Consider the following 20,961-nt stretch of genomic DNA (forward strand, 5'->3'; position numbering starts at 1 on the left):
AAAGTAAAAGGAGGAGGCTCTAGGATTACTCCTTGGGAACAGAGAGGCTGTGAGGAGGAAGCCTGGGGAGAGGAAGCCCTGGGATCCTCACCTTACTGGAGGAAGCACAGAGTAGCCACACAATGGGGGATTAAACTGGGAACCTTAGACCTAAAAGTATGGGTTGCTTCAGCTTGAGCTCTCTTGGTGGGACTATAACCAACTCAAATCCTCTGCAGAACAGACGCACAGGGGGACCTGTAACACACACTCCCCAGTGGGCTACACAGGTACACACACGGTGACATTGGTGTTACACACTGAATCATAGGTTACACCATGCCAGTGTGATAGTTATATACATACATATATATGGTGTAACATTGCACTGTAATCCTGCTTACATATACAGTACACACACACAGAGACTTTTTTCACACATAAATACAGACATGCATACATGGTGATATTTCAGTTATGCCATCAATCATTGGTTGTGCATAATGGAGTGATACAAAGAAGCTTCATTTATTATGCCAAGACATCAAACACTGTCTGTTATTTTCTATCAATGAAGTCAAAATTGATTATATTTGTATGGGACATTCAAAAGAGACCACTTTATTTACACTACATATAGATTTTATGGTCGCTCTTGCCCATTTCAAATATTGATGTTGTTATTCCTGTTGAATTTCAAAGAATCTTTGATTATCATATTATATGAAGAGTAGTAAACTGATAATACTTTAGCTAACATCTTTTTTTAAATTGCCTTTACTATTTTTTTCTGTGTGCATGAAAAAATATAAAACCAAGTGATTTTTCAGCAAACAACCTCTCTTTGACACTTTCAAGCAACATTAATTGTTCTATGGTTTCTTTTTAAAGACAATGACAAAGAGATTGGAACATTTACATAATAATTCCTCTTTGTGCTGGAAAAGAGAAATAGCAAGCAATAATCAGCTTGATTCCCCCTTCCCCTCCCCCTGAAGTGATGGTAGATTTACCTGTACATATTTTAATTATAACTAGAGCTTTGCCCAGAGCAAAAATGTTTCTGTGACATGCTAGAGTGAATAGGCTAAGTTAGACAGCACACATGGAGAGAGGGGTACTTAATATGCACATGAGAGGGAATTAGGTATAGAGGTATAGGTTTTCCATGAGTATAGAACAGACCTGTTTGGATTAAATTCATGAACCTACAGAGGTTCTGAACGAGCTGCAGTTGGGGGCCTGATTCTTCAGAGCCCTGAGCACTTGCAGGGTGTGTCTCTAGGGGCTAGATCCACACAGGAATTTAAGGCACCCAACTAGCACGTTAGGCACTTAAGTCCAAAATTTAGATCCTCAAAAATTTCCACTCTTAGCTGCAGCCTAACACTTCAGGTGCCTACATTCCCTAAGCACCACTGTTTCCATTGATAAAGTCCCCTAGGTTCCTGAATTTCTGCCAGTGGCCATGTACACAGCTGCCTAAGTCCTGTGGGCTGGCATCTAACTCATGCCTAACCCCCAGTAGGAAACACAAACTAGGCATTCCCCCACCTTCAGCAGTAGATACTCAGAGGTCACATTCGAAAATGTCTACCAGATCAGGCCCCACACAAAGCACAGCTCCCAGAGGAAATGGTGGTTGGGGTACCCCCTTATATACTGTAGCTCAGTGGTTACAGAACTCTCTGAGCAGGGACTGGAACCTGGCTTCCCACCTTCCAAATGCATGCCCTAAACCCTGGTCTATACAGTCATTCTCATCTTCTCTTAGGCATAATGAATATTTAAGTATTTATACAAAGTGGAACAGCTTCACCAGGAGAGATTGAGAGAACCCACCAAGAGTTCCTCATAGGCCAGTGGTTAGGGCACTCATCTGGGAGGTGGGAGACACTAGGCTATTGGACAGCAGCACCTTCTCCTCTTTTTTTTTTTTTTGAGGAGAGAAAGGGCTGACCTGGCTTAAGGTGCTAAATCCACATTCAGGACTATGAATTCCAAGTGGAGGGTGGTGCCTTCCTCTGGTCCGTTAGGCACCTAACTCCCATTGAGGGGTGGGGTTTAAGCCACTCTCTTCTCCTCAGCATTCCCTGATGGCTAGTCTAGGCAGCTGCCCACACCGTGTGCTGCTGGCTTTTGTGAATTCCATTCTTAGGGCCTAACTCTCCTGTTGCATTGTATGGGGATGCTGGGTACCTAACTATTATTTTTAGAAATCTTACTGATTTTGATGAAATTTTATTTAGAAAAAAATGGAAGAACTGTTTTGAAAATGTCATTTTGCTACATTCAGAACAAAACATTTTTATTTTATGCTTTAAAATTACTATATTTCTAAATTTAGATTATTTTAAAGAAAAAATTAAGAAGTGAATATGGGTCAAAATTTAAATGAATCTTTCTGAATTTATCTAAAAGAAATTTTTTCAGAATTTTATTTTTCAAACAATTTCAAAATTTTCTCCTTGATTGGCAAAGACTTTTTAACACTCCCTCCCCCTTTTTTGGGGTGTGTGTGGGGGAGAGGACAGAAGATCCATTTTCTAACCATCTCTGTTTGACAATTCACAATTTAATCATTTGCTGCTTTAAATATTGATGCTGGTCTGAATTAACCTCCTCATTCATTTTCTGTGTGTGCCAATTGGGCATCAAAATTACCTCAAAGTTATATTTTATATTCACAATCAGCCACAGACCGAAAGAAGAGAGTGATTCGTATTCAGGCTCAGAAACCAAGAGGTGATATTTTAAACACATCCAGAACATTCCTGTGAAGTTTTGCTTGCAAGAATGAGAGATTTTTTCTTGTTATTGTTATTATTGTTGTTATTGTTATTGTTGTTGTTGTTATTATTAGGAAAGTATTACTCTGCAAACAGATCCCAAACTGGAAAAGAGAAACTCCTCCAGAGGCTCAGAAGATAGTAAATGTAATGGCTATAATGCTTAGACTGCAAGAAACTTCAGTATTGTTCTGAACCATTGGTGGAAAGTGGGTCCTGGCATTCAAAACACATGTGTAATGGCAAGGTGACAGAATAGGGCCAATCAAGGAATGCACTCCCTTAGATAACCCCTAGACATGACAAGCAACAACAACTAAAAAAGAATATGAAATTGTCCAGGAGAATGGCAAGACACCTGTGATCTGCACAGAGGTAGGAGTCTTAAGCAGTAAAATAAATACAGATCTCTTTTACTGTAGTAGTTTTGACAGTCTATGTTATAGGTTGTGTCAAAGACAATCTATAGGGGAAACTGTCAACTTGAAGAAGGTCACAAAGTTAAACTGTCCACCATGCTGATTCAGCACAGCAGCATTTATCATAGCACAGAGGGTTCTCATAGCAAACACAGCCTACTCAGACAGAAGAAGAAACCTGGCATTTTCTGCTTCCTGCGGGATCCTGGTTTTTGATGCCAGGAATGGCATCTGCAGAAGGTGGCTAACCGTGTTGGCAGACCACTGGGCATGCCAAGGAGAGTGATTTATTTCCTTTCTACCAGTGTGTAGAAGATCTGTACCCAAATGTTTATCATAAAAAGGTTCAGGAGAGTGAAATATTAAACTGAAACTTTCCTAGGGGCTAAGGTAAAGGAAGCAAAATAATGTCCCCAGACTGACAAATTCAAGTATCTTAAATTCCTACAGCCACACTGGCTTTCTAAATAATTCTTTTTTAAAAAACAAGCTTCTACATTTCAGTTATATCCCAGCAGGTAACTACAGCAATAATAAAAGTTTTCCAGATTCTTTCCTATAATTAATTTCCCTCTTACTCTAAAGTAATAGCCAACACAATCACATAATATGGACTAATTTGACTTCCTATTTGTAAGTAGCTTTTCATGAAAGCTTAATTTATGAGCTGTGGTTGTTTCATAATTTATTACCCTGAAAGCTTTAACTTTACCTTTTGGGAATAAATCTATGACAAAAGGTTGAAGGTAAGAGCTTTTATTAGATTAACAGGATGCAAGTATTAGATACACATTTTCAGGATCTAATTATTCTAGCCCTTCTTCAGGGTTTCACCAGATGTTGGGGTTGAGGTACCAACAGTAGAGTGAAGGCAAGTTAAACCAGAAACCAGGAGCAGGTTATGTAAGATCTCAAGCTCTTGTGCATAATACTGTTAGGTCAGTAAGTAATATGACTTTCCATGCTACTTGTAAAATCACAACACATAAAGAGATTGGTATAGTGGGCTATATTTTCCCAAGTGCATCTTCACTCGTGTGTGTAGAGGCTAGAATCTGCTGGTTCAATACTGCCTCAATAATAATTTTATAAACTGGGGCGGAGGGTGGGGGGGAAAATTGAAAAGTATTTGGAAACAGAATTATTCTTACATTCGGAAAAAAAAGAAAAAGGACACTGATGTAATAGGCACACTCAAAAGCAAGTGTGGAGAGGAATCATTATGTGTTGTGGTTGCCAATGTCCTGGACTGAGGCAGGCACAGCACACACAGATCTATACTTTGTATTGCACATTGTTGCACATAAAAAAATGTTAATTTTCATTACACTTTTTTGGGTGGATGCAAATTAGGAAAACATATAATTTCTCCATTAGCTATTTCACCACATCTGCTTATGCCTGAAATAGCACTCAGTGGCACACTTAAACTTATATGTCCACGAACCATTGCCTTCTAATCTAAAAAATACATCTTCCTTGCTAGATATGCAACTGCATGACCTGCCTTTGGAGCATGGAGATTAGGACTGGAAATGACAAACTATGTATCTAAATCTGAGTTACACTAAAGCCATTTGACTTTTGGGCCACAGCATCACATTGGGAACTCATGTTCAGATGATTATCCACCATGACCCCATATCTTTTTCAGAGTCACTGCTTCCCAGGATAGGGAGTACCATCCTGGAAGTATGACCTACACTCTTTGTTCTTATACATTTACATTTAGTCATATTAAAATATACATTGTTTGCTTGTGCTCAGTTTACCAAGTTATATAGGTCGCTCATTTCAGTGACCTATTCTGTTTATTATTTACAACTCTCCCAATTTTTGTGTCATCTGCAAACTTTCGGTGACGATTTTATGTTTTCCTCTACGTCATTAATAAAAATGTTAAATGCCATGTTGCTCAGCACTAATTATATTCTCCTCCTTTTATTCTTTATTAATGGAGTCTTGTATTAGCCACTATATTTTCTTGCCTTGGGTCAATGTCAGACCAACAGGCTTATAATTACCTGAGTCATCCTATTTACCCATTTTAAATACTGACACAATATTAGCTTTCTACCAGTCTTATGGGACTTCCTTGGTATTCCATGATTAATTGGAAATCAAGTTTGACAGCCCAGCAAGCTCCTCAGCCAGCTCTTTTAAAACTCTTGGATGCAACTTATCTGGCCACGTTGAGTTTAAAAATGACTAATTTTAGTAGCTGCTGTTTAACATTCTCCTGAAATACTAGTGGCATAGAAAAAGTGTTTTATCACGATATGATTACATCATCTGTTTTTCCCAAATATGGGCCAGAAATATTTATTGAACACTTCTGCCTTCCCTGCATTATTATTGATAATTCTACCTAGTAATGGACAAATACCACTGTTGAGATTCTCTTTGTTTCTAATATACTTGGGAAAACTCTTTCTTATTGTCCTGGCAGCCAGGCCTGGAAAGGGAGCAGGACAGAGCCACCCCTGGTTGCTGCTCCATGCAGATTAGCCAACTTCCTGGTTGGGGAGAGGCAGCAGCGACAGCCCATTCCCTGCTCAGGCTTGAATTCCAAGGATAGGGGTTGAGCAAGCCAGAGCGCCTCCCCCCGGCTCCTGGCATGCTCAGTGTGCAGCAGCAGCTGCATGGGAAAGAGCCTGGCTAGGGAGGAGTGGCAGCACGCTCCCTGCCCGGGCTCGGCTTCTGGAGACAGGCGCTGAATGTGTGTGGGGGCTCCAACTTCCTTGGCCATTGTCCCTGGAAGCCAAAGGGGGCAGCCTGCTGCCACCACAGCTAGGTTCTCTCCCAGGCGGCTGCTATGGGTAGCATTCCAGAGTGGCTGGAGAGGCTCTGGCTCCACCTCTTCCTCTCCCTGCCTGGGTGGCTGCTGGGGGGCACTTGACCCTCCATGCCCTTCCCCCCCCGATGTGTCACCTCTGCACTGAGTATATATATCCCTGATTAAGTCTTTATTCTTTTTATACATTACAGATATGATGAAGTAATGATCACTTGTACCTAGATTACCTTTCATTTTTAGTTCCCGGATCAGTTCCTTTTTATCAATGAAGATGAAGTCTAATAAAGAATTCAACCATGCTGGATGCAACACTTTTGAGATATGAATATCTAGACCAATGTCTCTATTCCAAAAGTTTCTACATAGATCCTGGCTGCATCAGAATCTGAAACCAACTGTGAAAGTCATTAGGATTATTTTTCAGTTCATCCACTCTAACACCTGTAACAATCAGGTCAATTTCAGAATAGAGATTCTTGCTCAGTCTAAATGAATTCTAGTTAATTCCCGAAACAACAGATTCAAGGTCCACTAACCAATTAATAAAAGGCTAGATTGAGAAAGTTTGTTCTCACTACATTATACTGACCCATACGAATGGTATATCCATAAAAACAACTGAGCAGTAAAGAGTACAAAATGTCCCTGACCTCCACTCTCTGTCAAAATGATTATGTTAATTTTTTGGCATTCCCTGTAAAATTTGTCTCCTTCTCAAAACAAGTCCTTACTATATCAGAAACTGATACTTGATGGAATCATAAATTTGTTAAACTAGAAATCACTTGAGATTATCATGAGGCTAATTAGAGCAGCACATGAAGAAAAGATTTCTTCTGTCCACGTGAATGAACTTTGCCTGAAGTGTTAAGTCCATTAGACCCAAGATAACTTTTTCAGTCTGCACTGGAAATGGGTCTCAGTATTTACAGTTTGGAGGTTGCTAATTTTTTATGAAGCAATGAAAACAAATAATTAAGGTTATATATAATAACTTATTGCCTGATATGAATTTTCATGGTTATGATAATATAGCCAATTCCTGAACCATGTGATATAAATGGTAATTGCTGATCAGTGCTTCCTGATTCATGGTTTTATCCTATGTATCTGATAAAATTACTGAGCGAAATGAAAATATACATTTGGCATTGTTTTACTGATTAGAGTGTTGATTTATGTTTTACACTAATTACAACATTCAGTAGTTTGATAGTATGAGTTAGAGACAATGGGGCAATTTTTTTCCATCATTTATACAAATGTAAATCAGTGCTAACTATTAAAGTCAAGCAGCCTAATTCTGATCTCAATTAGAATATCAGGGTTGGAAGGGACCTCACGAGGTCATCTAGTCCAACCCCCTGCTCAAAGCAAGGCCAATACCCAGACAGATTTTTGCCCCAGGTCCCTAAATGGCCCCTTTAAGGATTGAACTCATAAGCCTGGGTTTAGGAGACCAATGCTCAAACCATTGAGCTATCCCTCCCCTCCATAATTTTACACAGGTGCAAATCTGAACTAAAGTCAGTAGACTTATTCCCAATTCATACTGGTGTACCTAAGAGCACAGTTTATCCCAGTAAAGTTTAAACGAATGAAAATCTGGGATAAGTGACATCAGAATCAAGCATATGGGTGCCATAACACTAGTGAAAAGTCTAGTGTTTCTAAATAGTGAAATATCTTCAAGTTTGAATCCAGATGGGTCTTGCCATTCATTTCATTACTTAAGCACAGGCCCAATTCTGCCTACCACCCCTAATTTCCATTTGCAAACATTCTGCTAATAACAGCCATGAGTAGGTAGCAGGTATTTTATACACAAGTATATCCCTAGACAAATGAAATCTCCTTAATCGGGACACCCTAATCAATGGCCTTTCATCTCATTTAAGTGGAAATCCCAATTAAAAGCCATTGTTTCCTACCTGAAATTGCTCTCAATGGTTCTCAAATTACTTTGTTCACATCAAACCTGCTGGCTCATTAAAGAGATAAAGGTGACACAGGTCTGCCACAGAGAAAAAAATCAAAACGATTTTTTTTTTCAGCTGTAATGAAAGTCTTGTGATACTGCCAGCCTGAAGAGAAAGTCATTTCAAACAATGAAAGAGCCTATAAAGGAAAATTAAATTAGTGTTGTTTTGTTGGACCAACACTGGCAGAGGTCTTTTGTAGGAAGACAAAGCACCATCTCCTAGCATCACAATGACTTGCTATCACCCTTTGAACAATATTTAATCACCTTCTGGTGTCCCAATTGAAGAGAAATTTTTGCCATAAAAGATCTGAGTTTCCAAAAAAACAAAAAGAGAGAGAGAGAGAGAGAGAAGGTCCATATCCAGGTACTTTGTGTATACATAGTGAGCATTTGCATGGAGAAATGGCTAGATAGGTACCTATCTGTGCTTTTGCATAAAAATACCTAAGTTTCACACACTATTCCAATCTAGGTAAGCAGATGCACATTAAAAATGTGAATGCAATCAGGCCTCTAATTTTTTTAAAAAAAAATCAGTCCTTAAATAACATTGGTCTTAATTCAGTTCCCTATAAAATTCCCCAAGAATGTGGATTTCCCAATTAAGTATCTCCCATCTCAGGGGAGTGTTCTATGCAACTAGAAAATTAAAGTCCAGATAAACTATTTGCTATTTCTTTGTGAAATATAATTAATGGTGTATTTGCCATATATTTGATTAAGGGATTTTAACTCCCTCTCATAAAATACAATTATACTGGTTTTGGAATTGATCCCAAAAGCAGGAAAGGGCCCTCGACTCCTTAAGTCTTCAATGAGAGTTGAGGGCATGTCTGTATTTCTGCAGGAATAGGCCTTTCGTTTTGACATTAAACATAACTGTTCTTTCTCTGCTTCTGCTTAGTATCACTGGCTACAGTAGAGCAGGATAAACTATTCGTTGCAAATATATAATTTCCCCTTTTTTTCTGTTTGAACATTACCAATAAACTGACTTAGACTTTTAGAAAGTTATTTGCTATTCAAAATAATTCAACCTAATATTTTAGGGAGATATATTTCATCCTATGATTGATTCTAAAACTATTCACTCCAACAGTGTCTAAAATTATTTGTTATGATAGGTCACGGGAGTCACATAGGACTTTGTATAAACAGGAGGAGGAAAATTGAAGAGATTACAAGATGAATGAATGAATACTTCTGTTGTGAACCCTCAGATGAACACAACGTGTACATTTTACAGAGACTTTCAGTTCCTAGGAACTTTCTTGAGAATGAAAATCACTGTTATAAATATTTGTGAAAAATGGTGTGAATCTGTCACAGCAATTTCATGGCATTGTGCAAAACAATGTTTGCAAGTACTCATGTACAGTGTTTGCCAGCCAGCCTCTATTGAACAGCCTCCTTTCTTTTGTCAGGCATTGGTCCCTGGAGAGCAAAAACATTATTTTTGTTTTAAATGAATGAACTGTAAAAACAAACAAAAAACAAACCCACTACCTTTTTCATTTTCCTCTTTCAACTTCCCCCCTGTCTACAAGACTAAAACCTCACAGAGAGAGCTGCTGTAAAATTGAGCCATGTATCATGACGTCCTGCTATATCCAGTCCAGTCACATCTCTGGAGCTAGTGAATGGATTCCCACTGTACCTTTGTACTGCATGACAAGTAAAGAATCACCCTGTCAGGTCTCTCCCCCTCCCCCAAATTGACAAAAAATTACTGAATTACACTGTTCCAAGCCCTCTACACTGACAGGAGGCAGTCAGGCCTGACAACCCTTTCCTTCTTGTCTGTTATCTTGAAATCAATTGCACAGCCTGGTGCACAGAGTAATGACTGTGGACTGTTCTGCAGGACTTGGCCCATCTGGTCACTGAGGAAGTCAGCAACGTGGGCTTCTCATCGATCTGAGAGGCACACGCTGCTACACAGAGGTGACCTCCAAGCCTCCACCTGGCCCTACTATACAGGAAATCACTGTCTGTCGTGCACTCAGATAGAAATGAAAATAACTTTTACACTAAGGCATATCCATCTTTGTTTTTAATTAAGAGCTTGTGGTTCAGTGGGATTAAACAGTGGTGAGCAAGGAAATAGGAGGTCAGGCTTTCTACGTGTCATGGACAAAATTTTACATAAATTTACAACACAGCAGGACCATTGCATTTTGACATTAACTCTACATAATCAAAACGGGACATATTATTCACACAACATATTTAAAAACTGATAACATTACTGTTCCAAATGATACGTTTTTATTGATAATGCTGTCTACAGTTACAGACAGAGATTAAGATTTCCCAAATGACATGTACTAAATGGATCATAGACTTACTGATAATTATTTGGTCAATTATACAGGTTCAGTGTGTGTGTGTGTGTGTATGTATATATATAAACAAGTGTACACACACACATACTCTGTTTGGTTTTTTAATTGACTTTGGAACAGTTAGGAACACTTAATGAGATTAATATTGCAAATTATGTTTTTCTGTAATGCAATTTAATGCAGATGTGTGTGCATTACAAAAACATAACTTGCAATATGTAATATCATGAAGTAGTTCCTAGCTGTTCTGAATAGTCAGAAAATTAGCAGTTTCAAAGAAAGAGTTTTGAGGTCTAGTCAGAATTTTTTTGTGTAGAAAATGTTGATGAACTCTACATAGAAAAACTGAAATCCAAAATATTTGGCTAAAGCCAAAATAGTTTGATTCGGAAATGCCACTGTAGTACTTCTTAGGAGTTGTTGTTCACATGCCTCATGCCTGCATTCTACTCTATAGGCCACAATCTCTGGCTGGAGTACATCTCCCATGATACTCCATGATAAGTCACCTTGATAAGAGGAAGCAGTGCATCATAGAAGTCCCATGGCTATCATGCTTCATAGGAGATAAACTCTCATGAGTCACTGTGGTGGAATATCTGAATTGAAATATTTTGGTTTTCATAGATTTTTTCCATAAAAACAGTTTTCTAGAAGAAAAATCATTTAGTTGAAACCCAATTTTCCACCAAACAACATTTCCATTAAAGGTACCTGATGGATAAAAAATTGACCAGCACTAATATATACATTTGATTATTGGGTAGTTGGAGATGAATAGCACTAATTAGGGCCGTGCAAATAAAATAAAGGCAGGTGTTTGTGGAAACTTTTCTACAGGGATGTGCTGTTGAAATACTCTAGTAATGACTCGTATCACACAGCTATTCCCATTCTTTGCTAAGGGTCGGGCTAGACTAATACTGTTTGATCATTTGGTTTAAATATAGATAAATTCCCACTAGAGACCATATTAAGATCACGTAACCTATTTCTAAATACACCACAAGTTTTAAACCTCAATTTAAAAAAAAAAAAAGCAGACTACATTAATTCATTAATTTGCACCTATCAAAATGTATGTTTAATTTACGATCAGCTTTTCTGTGGCACTCATCACTGTAGTATTTCAGCCCATCATAAGCATTAATGAATGTATTGTCACATGTCCTGATGAGGAAAGTTCTGCAAGTGGCTGCAAGAGTCCATTCCAGAGATGTTGGGAACATATAGAATGCAAGGAAATGTGATGGGGAAAAGGTCTTATAGAAACTGCCCTATGGAGAAAATACCATGTTGTTTGTTATATGAACTTTTCAGAGCCTGAAGGATGAGGAATTATTGCCAGCACCAGAGGAATTCAAGAGGATGGTTTCATAATTCAGTTTGATAAAATTATTTTGAATGAAAACCGAATTAAAGCAGAAGAGTGAAGAAGTTCCTTTTTCTCGATCCAAGGAAGTTCTGCTTAATCCTATTCTACGCCCAATGAAATTAATGGACATGAAAGTCCTCAGAACCTCCCAAGAGCTATCTAGCTCAGCACCTGTAGGTATAGGCCTTTTGGGGCTTTGGTTTGGTGCAACTTTCCTTGAAATGTTGTGGGTTTAGGAGTCAAGCAATACCAAAAAATGTAAAACCATTATTGTCTAGGGCTGTTTTTATTATTTTGGCATTTGTTAGAAAAAGTCCTGGCCTGGTCATGGTGAAATCATACATTTATTGAATACTTGCAACTTCTTTCCTTTTATCTGATGTGGTTTTAATGTTGCAGACAGAATTTGTGTCATGTAAGTCCCATGTGAGGTGGAAGGGGGATTCAGCATTTGTGCCTGTCTCCCTATAGCAATTCCCAGCTGTGATCCCTCTCTGCAGTTAGGCACTTATACCATGTTAGCAAGAAGCCAGGCTCGGGGAGGGGGGAGAGGAAGGAGGCCCTCCCTCAGCTTTTAGCTCAATGGTTAGGATATTCACCTGAGATATGGGAGACCCCCAGTTCAAGTCATCCCTCCTGGGGCGGCTCTAGACATTTCGCCGCCCCAAGCACGGCGGCATGCCGCGGGGGGTGCTCTGCCGGTCGCCGGTCCCGCGGCTCCGATGGATCTCCCGCAGGTGTGCCTGCGGAGGGTCCACTGGTCCCGCGGCTTCAGTGGACCTCCCATAGGCTTGCCACCGAAGCTGCGGGACCAGCGGACCCTCCGCAGGCACGCCTGCGGGAGGTGCACCGGAGTCGTGGGACCAGCAGACCCTCCGCAGACATGCCGCTGAAGGCTGCCTGCCTGCCGCCCTCCCAGCGAGTGGCAGAGCGCCCCCCGCGGCATGCCACCCCAAGCACGCGCTTGGCGTGCTGGGGCCTGCATCCACCCCTGCTCCCTCCACCTGAGAACAAGAAAAGATTTGACCCGGGTTCTATCTATCACCTGTCAGGTGAGTGCCTGAACCACTAGGGATATCCCCTCATGTAGAGGGGGGACTAAAAGTGTGGTTCTCACGCATCCCAGGTGAGTGCCTTAACCTCTGAGTGGGAATTTTTAATAATATTATGTGTGAATATGGTGTTTGCCTCAGTTTCCTCTATGTGTTGCATGGTTAACTAGGTGTGGTGAAAAGGTTGTTTACTCTTGCAAAGACCCAGATATCCAGGTGTGACTGTTGCTTAGCTGTCTGGGGCCTGGGCCCGGCCATTTGGTATCTAGCAACTAATGACAAGGGGGCCCACCCTCTGCAGAAAGCCAACCAGTTGTGAACAGCTGGAAAGCAAATAGACTAAGGATGCTGGTTAGGTGTTTGCCTGGGAACAAGAACAAAGATCAGAGGTGGGGACCTTGGGGGTTGTTACGTGTGGGCTGCTGGAAACAGGACACTCTTCTGGATTGGGACTCTAAAGGTGGTCAGAGGAATCTGGGCTCAGGACTGATCCAGATGGACTTTGCTGTAACTCTCTGTATTAACCTAAAGACTTTCTATGCTGTATTCCAGACATGTAGTAAATGTGTACCTAGGAGCTACAAGGACATAGAGACCGCTTCAGGGAGCTGTGCAGAGCTAGGGCAGGCAGGGAGCCTGCCTTAGACCCAGGCCTCTGCTGCGCTGCCTTTTAATGGCCCAGTCAGCGGTGCTGACCAGAACCATCAGGCATTGGGCGTTCCGGTTGAAACCCAGATGCCTGGCAACCCTCGCCAGCTTACAATCAGATAGAGCATGGCCACTTGATGTTCTATGAATGTCATATACTGGCTAAGACAAACATTTTCAAATTTAGGTACTTAAAATAACGTACTTTAATAAAAGTGGCCTGATTTTAAGACGTTCTAAGTATCTGCTGCTTTTATTGACTTCTGAAAAAACATGTCACTTACTTACATGCCTGAGGTTAGGTACTCATTTTTTAAAACTTGGGCCTATATTTGTACTAATAAAATTAAACATGTATTTTCCTGTGAATCTGACTCTAAACTGTTATTTATGTGAGGGAAATGGTATCTTAAAATTTGAAGTTCCTGGCCTTTGGGGAAATCTTTAGGGCTCCTTTCCTCTCCAAAGTAAGCACAGATGTATAATAATCAATGCACAAATATTATGTTGTGTGCCTTATTTACATGCATAAGTACAGTGATTGCATATATCAGCTAATTGTACACATAAATAGCTAGTTAGACTTAACTGGGCATATGCACATTCAGTTGGGGTAGTTGTGTACATAATTGCATCCATCTAATTTTGAAAAATGCTTCTACCATTCCTATTAATTCAACTACAGTCCTGTAACACCTTTCAAAACTGCATAAACAACAGTCAGAGAATATATATTGGGAAATACTGCAGCCCTGAATACTGATAAACCTTCCTGAATTTTTCCCCCTTTTGGCATATCTCACCAGCTGATAAAGTCCCACTAGGTTGGTGAGTGGCTGTCATTTTTTATAAGTGGCACCTTTCATGTGTCAAATTTTTAAGCACCTGATGTTACAGCAGTAACCTCTGTTGAAGTGTTGATGGAGTCAGATTGAAAATGTAGTAGATATGGTTTCAGGCAGAAATAAAAGTTCTGAATAAGGCAAAACATACGGTATATATTTAACCAGGTGGCTTGTCTGATTGCTAATGACTTTGCTATGGCTTTGTATTCTTTTCTCATCAGAAACATGTACCTTCAGATTAAGATTTGTTCAGAGAGCTTTTGACTGAGGTTTAGATTTAGCTCTGTTTCCAAAGTCAGAACATTTCTGAATAGTCCTAAGTGAACTTCAGGCCTGAGTGCACTGGCTTTTCTTAATCTCTTTCATTCTCCAGCTTCATCATAAAACGTTTTCCAGGCTCTCCTCAATTCTCCTCTGGCCTTGTGGTCTGTTCCAACACCTCTTTTGGGATCTCCCAATTGTTCCTCCAGCCGTTACAGAAGTTCCTTTTCCTCTACTAGCTCTCAAGCCTTTTCCAGCCTTTCTAGATGTTACTTTGCCTGTGCCTGCCTGTCTCTTTTTCTCTGGTACACCCAGGCCAACATCCCCTAAAGACAGCTGATTTGCTTTGATTGCCTGTATAATAATGGTATCTCAGACTTTGTTTTCCAAGATGTGAATGTTTAGAAATGCTCTTGGCCACATCTTGATCAAGGATTGTTGATTATGTGAAATATGTTACTAATGTATCCGACAAAGTGGGTATTCACCCACGAAAGCTCATGCTCCAATACGTCTGTTAGTCTATAAGGTGCCACAGGACTCGTTGCAGCTTTTACAGATCCAGACTAACACAGCTACCCTCTGATATATGTTCATAGAATCATAGAATCTCAGGATTGGAAGGGACCTCAGGAGGTCATCTAGTCCAACCCCCTGCTCAAAGCAGGATCAAACCCAACTAAATCATCCCAGCCAGGGCTTTGTCAAGCCTGACCTTAAAAACCTCTAAGGAATGTTACTAATGATAAGACTAACCTACCACATCCCAGAAACTTTAAAAAAAGAGTAATATTAATGAATTAGACAATTATATTTATATTTGTGAATGTACCCTCCTAGAGCTGTAGGGCTGGAATATTCAAGGAATATTGGGGTGTCAACAGAGGAAAGAAATACAAATCAGAAGACATGCTTATGACACTGTTGTGAGCCTGTGAACCTGCAATATTATACAAAATTTCAGATCCTTCTTTATTACAGTGCAGATGGTAAAAGGTTTGAGAGGTTAAAATTAGGTGAAGAAGATGGACAATTATATTTATATTCTTTAGGGCTCAAATCCTGACCATGCTGCTCCTTGTCTGTAATGTGGCCTGGCTACAATCAACCCAGACTCCATACCCCTAGAGCAGTCAGCAAATCCTGAGAGATATGGCATTGGTAGTAGACTTGCTCTGCCCCATTCCTGGGGATAGAGGCATTGACGCTATGCTAAATGGCCGTATGGCAGTGAGGTCATTAGGTGATCTTGCCAAGGTTGGAGGTGGTGCCTTTCCTGATATTCCAGTATGGGTGGTAGGAGAAAAGGTGATGTGTTCTCCCTGGTGGAACTGTCTGTATGCAAAGGGCCACTGGGTAGGATGACAAGAGTCAATTTTTTCACATTAATTACTCACAACCTTTTTTCTGCCGTGCCATGAATTTCTAGCGTGTATATCAGTGAGTACAATGGACCAGATCCTCAGCTGGTCTAAATAGGAATGGCTCTGATTTTATTTCAATTAATATATGCAGATTTACACCAGCTGAGCATTTGGCTAATATTCCAGCTAATGGGCATACATGAGTCTATAGCCCATACACCAATATTGAAACTATACCCACTGACTGCTGCTCACTTAATAAATGAATGTGAATATGATGATTACAAATTTCGCTGTTGGGGTGATTTGAGGATCAATCTTTTCCTCTTATGCACCATTTTTTACTACAAAGGGAATATTAGGCCCTGAGTCTATAGAGAAGATATTTACAAACTTTTAATGAAGCACAGATCAGACCTTTGTGTTGGATCACTTGGCAATAGTTGTTAGCTTAAACTCTTGGTTCAGGGCTTCTCTCTCTCTCCCTTTCTCCTTTCATCTGCCCTATCTCCACCTTCTCTCAGTGTGTTATATGACCACTTCTCCCATACAACTGATATGAGGTTTTATTACCTCTGGGCCTCATACTTGTAATCCCTTCTAGGCTATGTTGAATCTAAATTTTCTTTGAGCTGAGTGGGCTATAAAATCCACTTACCTCTACACTTTTCTCTTTGCGTGAGCATAGCCGTCCCCCTCCTTTTTTTTTTTTTTTTAAGTCTTCTTACACTGAACTGGCTCACCCCAGTGTTGCTACAACTGTATCCTTGTTCTGATATTGTGGCAGAGTACATGCCCTAGTGGCAGGTGGGATGGGACTGTGTGCACTGTGCCTGGGTCTCCTGAATGGGCAGATGAGGATGAAGAATCAGTTGTGGCAGGTGGGGTACTGGCTGTGTGGAAGTGGGCGAGATGAGCTCTTGCGCCGGCTCCCTGCGGGACACCAATTAGAGGTCTCTAGGCCAATCTCTCCAACTCTCCCAAGTGAAAAGGAGGGGCCATTATAGGGCGGGAGGAGGAGTCTGCATGGCCTGGCACAGTTGACAGCTCCCCCAACTGGGGCATTTCTGCCTACAGCACACAATGTCAGAGCAGGAGTTCATGGCACTCTCCTAAATATACACACTACCGGCCCTCGATCAGCAGGGCTCCCAGGCACATTCTGTGGGTGTGAATATGCAGTCGATAGCAAGTTCCAAAGGGAATATGCAGTCGATAGCAAGTTCCAAAGGGAGCACTGTCTGTCCTCCTTGGCCGGCAGGACTGGGAGTGTTCTGGTGTGGGAGGGAGGGCTCCCCATGCTTCATCCAGGACGGGGTCCCTGCTTGGAGGGGAATTCCTTAACACAAGGCTGAAGGCTGCCACAACTTTTTCTCTCAGTTACTCAAACAAGTACCTGTGATGCTGCTGTAACAGCATTGGAATCTCATGGGCAAAGTGGAGGACACCTCTGCAGCCTGGTACAGCAAGGAGAAGGGGTAGCTGGCAGAGTGAGGGATGGCAGCAGGGGAGCCTCTCTGCCGATTCAGTTCTTCCTAGGCACTCTCCCTGCTCTCATCGCTCTTTGCCAGTGCCACATGTGCTGCTTGGGCTCTACCTGGATTTGCTGCTTGTGCAATTGTGCAGCCAAGTGAAAGGGGTAGATCAGACAAGCAGGGAGGTTGGACAGAGCTATAGTCCCACCCCCAAACCCAGCATTCAGGAGCCCCGGGCAAAATGGCTCAATCACTGGCTCTTAATCGCAGAGGGCAGTGTCCCACAGTAATCCTTCCCACTGCGCCCATGTTGAAGGGGAGCTTTGGGCCCAGCTGTATGTTCCAGGTTCCAGTGCTGCTGTACCCACTTCAATTCTGTGAGCTCCACTACACAATGGGATCCATTCTGAACCTTGTCTCTCAGTGCTCCAGAACTCTACTGGGTTCAGATCCAGGCAGTACACAGGTCCTGCACAGAAGAGAACTACTGGGGAAGGATGTTCATGGAGTGTGCTGCACCCTCCCACCCTTTTGAGTGGTAGATTGTGAAGTATGATCAATGCAAGATTGTTGCATGGCCAGGCACACATGCATTTTAGGGGCAATGTTGTTTCTAGGTTTCTTTCATAGCTATGAATGATTGACATCCATCTATCTACATAGGGTTTTGTACACATACAGGGGGGTCATCACCATCATATCTGAAGACTTACAAATTCTAAATGTATGTCTGCATGACAGCGGCATAGATACAGCACTGCAGCTGTACCACTGTTGAGCTGTAGTGTAGATGTGTCCTACATCGATGGAAGATTTATCCATTGATGTAAATAATCCAACTCTCAAAGAGGAGGTAGCTAGAGTGACAAAATAATTATTCTGTTGTTCTACTTTAATCTATAGTGTGGGTTAGGTTGACCTAACTAAGTCACATAGAGCATGAAATTTTTCACAGCCCTAAGCGATATAGCTAAGTTGACCTAAGTTTTAGGTGTAGACAAGGCCTAAGAGTATACGTAATAAAAGATGTTTTCCCTTTACATGCCCAGTCAGCATGGTTTTGCTTTATTATTATGTGATGTCTGGATCAAATAAATGGGTTTTATTTTTTCTGTTCTGAAGACATTTGGCTTTTCTAATGTCATCCAGGAGTGAGTTCTACTCACGCATGGCCCTGGCTTCTTGCTTTCCACCAGCCTTTCTTCACCTTTCATCATTCTCTTCTTTCAAGCTTTCCTTATCATTATTTATTTGTAATATGGTAGGAACTTACAGACTCCAGCTATTGTGTTAGCTTTTGCACATATGTGGAATAAAAGCTCCCAAGAATTTATTCTAAATAGACAAGACAGATGATGGGTGGAGGATAAGGACAGAACTCACAAAGGATTGGGAATTAAGACACAAAGATCCTCTCCCTCTTTTCCAGCCTGTTTATACTGCATAAAAGGGTTTGAGCATTGTAAGTGTCTCTAAAAGTCACATATCTGGCTGAGGAAAGATTTCCCCAGCCCAAGAATTGTTGAAGACAGACATAAAGCTGCCTCCTGAGCATCCCCTCCCAAAGCTCAGTGTAATGGGTGGGGTGACAATACGCAGCTGTGAAGAGATTCCAGGCAGTGCTGTGGCCACCATGGCACCCATAACTTAGCTATATCTACACTGCACTTGGGAGGTATAATTCCCATCTTAGGTAAACATACATGTGCTAGCTTTGCTTTAACTAGCGTGCTACAAATAGTGATGTGGCTTCAGCAGTACATGCTAGTCGCCTTAGTTCAACCCTATCCAAGTGTCTAGGTACTCAGGTAGTAGCTCGAGTTACCATCCTTGCCACAATGGCTGCACAGCTATTCCAATACTCTAGCATGGGCAGAGGTAGCAAGTGTTGGTTTATTCAAGCTGGGAATTACATCTCCCAATTGAACTGTAGACTTACCATCAGACAGGAATTAGGGGGTGACTAAGTTATTCCAAGGGCCTCTCTAACCACTGCCATGCATCTGACGAAGTGGGTATTCACCCACGAAAGCTTATGCTCCAATACATCTGTTAATCTATAAGCTGCCACAGGACTCTTTGTTGCTTTTCACAGATCCAGACTAACATGGCTACCGCTCTGATACATCTAACCACTGAAGTAGCCCATGATCAGGAAAGTGCAAAGATGGCTTCAAGGTTTCTGGGCTTCAGGGTCTTATAGGTGCAGCATAGAATCTCTCCCTAAGTGACTTGACAAGGTCTCCTAGGAAGCTCTGGCGGAACTGGGAACTTAACTGAGATCTTCTGAGAATCAGTCAGGTGCCTTAAATACAAACCATTCATCCTTCAAGCCTCCTTCTCCTCAAAATTCCAGGCTTCCTTTTCCTCTTTCAGAGGTTAACCTCCCGATCATACCTGCTGTTCTTCTACTCACATGCATGGATTAACATTAGGTCTACTTGTCATCCTGACAGGCACTCCAGAAAGCCCCCTACATATAGCCCATATTTTGCCCTCTTTCTCCTGGCACTATCTGTTCTGCCCTTTGCTTTATATGGCTTAGCTGGGAGTTGTGAATCTATCCCAGTGTTAGTCAGTCTTAAAAGCTGTGAGCAGTTCCAGATGAAATTTGAAATATTGAAGTGAGTTAAAATATTGACTCCAAATTTGGTCCTGCTTTCCCTTTTTGATATATCTCTATAATATTATCAATGCCAATATTAATATAAGTATAGTTATAATAATGGAAATATGATACAAGGCAAAGTAGACAAAATTATATTACCTTAGGCTACTTAATATTGACTTTTGTTCTTGTGGAAAACCTCATGTAACTTTCAGAAGAAGAATTTATATGAGGTATCATAAAATATTTTAAATTTGGTTGAACTCCCCCCATACACATTAATCATTGCAGATTTACTTCCTCGAGAATGGCTATAAATCATTGGATTGTATAGTTACTATTCAAGAAAGATACTTTACTTAAAGGAATCTAATTCATCACAGAGCAGTTGTTCGTGCATACCTATCTCTTCTAGATCAAAGTAATTTAATCCTGTAAACAAAAGGAGAAAATCAAGTTAAAAACAAAGCTAGATTAATTACAGTGGTTTAAAAGGTATTTCATGTACCACTTTAAGCTCATATTAGCAGAGTGTCACTCAAAAATTCCGTATTAAAACAAAAAGCTCTACTTTCAATCTATTCCGCAGCATCATGAGCTGATCCTCAGCTTGCTTCTTCAAGGGGAAAGGAAAAGAAACCCAGAACACAGCTGTGAAGTTAGGCTGCACTTTACAACTATAACTGTTATGGTGTCAGTTGGAAATCTTTGTACTTTTTATGTTTAAGAATCTCTCTCCTGTCAAAACTAGAGAAAAATACCCCTGACTTACTTTATATGCTCCCATGGTACAAGCATTGCTATATGTAAACTAAAAGATATTTAATAACTTCAAAAGTATTGTAAGTCTTTTGGTTTTGATAACAGGGTCACATGCATACAGAATCCATATGATGCGCAGATACTATGATGAAAGGTGCCCTAGAAAGACCTAAGATGATTGACAGACAGGCAGACTTATGAAAACTTCCACTTCTGCAGGTGATTAATGCCACATGGTTCTGCTTCATCAAAAAAGTG

Source organism: Mauremys mutica, chromosome 6 (assembly GCF_020497125.1).
Source record: "Mauremys mutica isolate MM-2020 ecotype Southern chromosome 6, ASM2049712v1, whole genome shotgun sequence".
Classification (NCBI taxonomy): Eukaryota; Metazoa; Chordata; order Testudines; family Geoemydidae; genus Mauremys; species Mauremys mutica.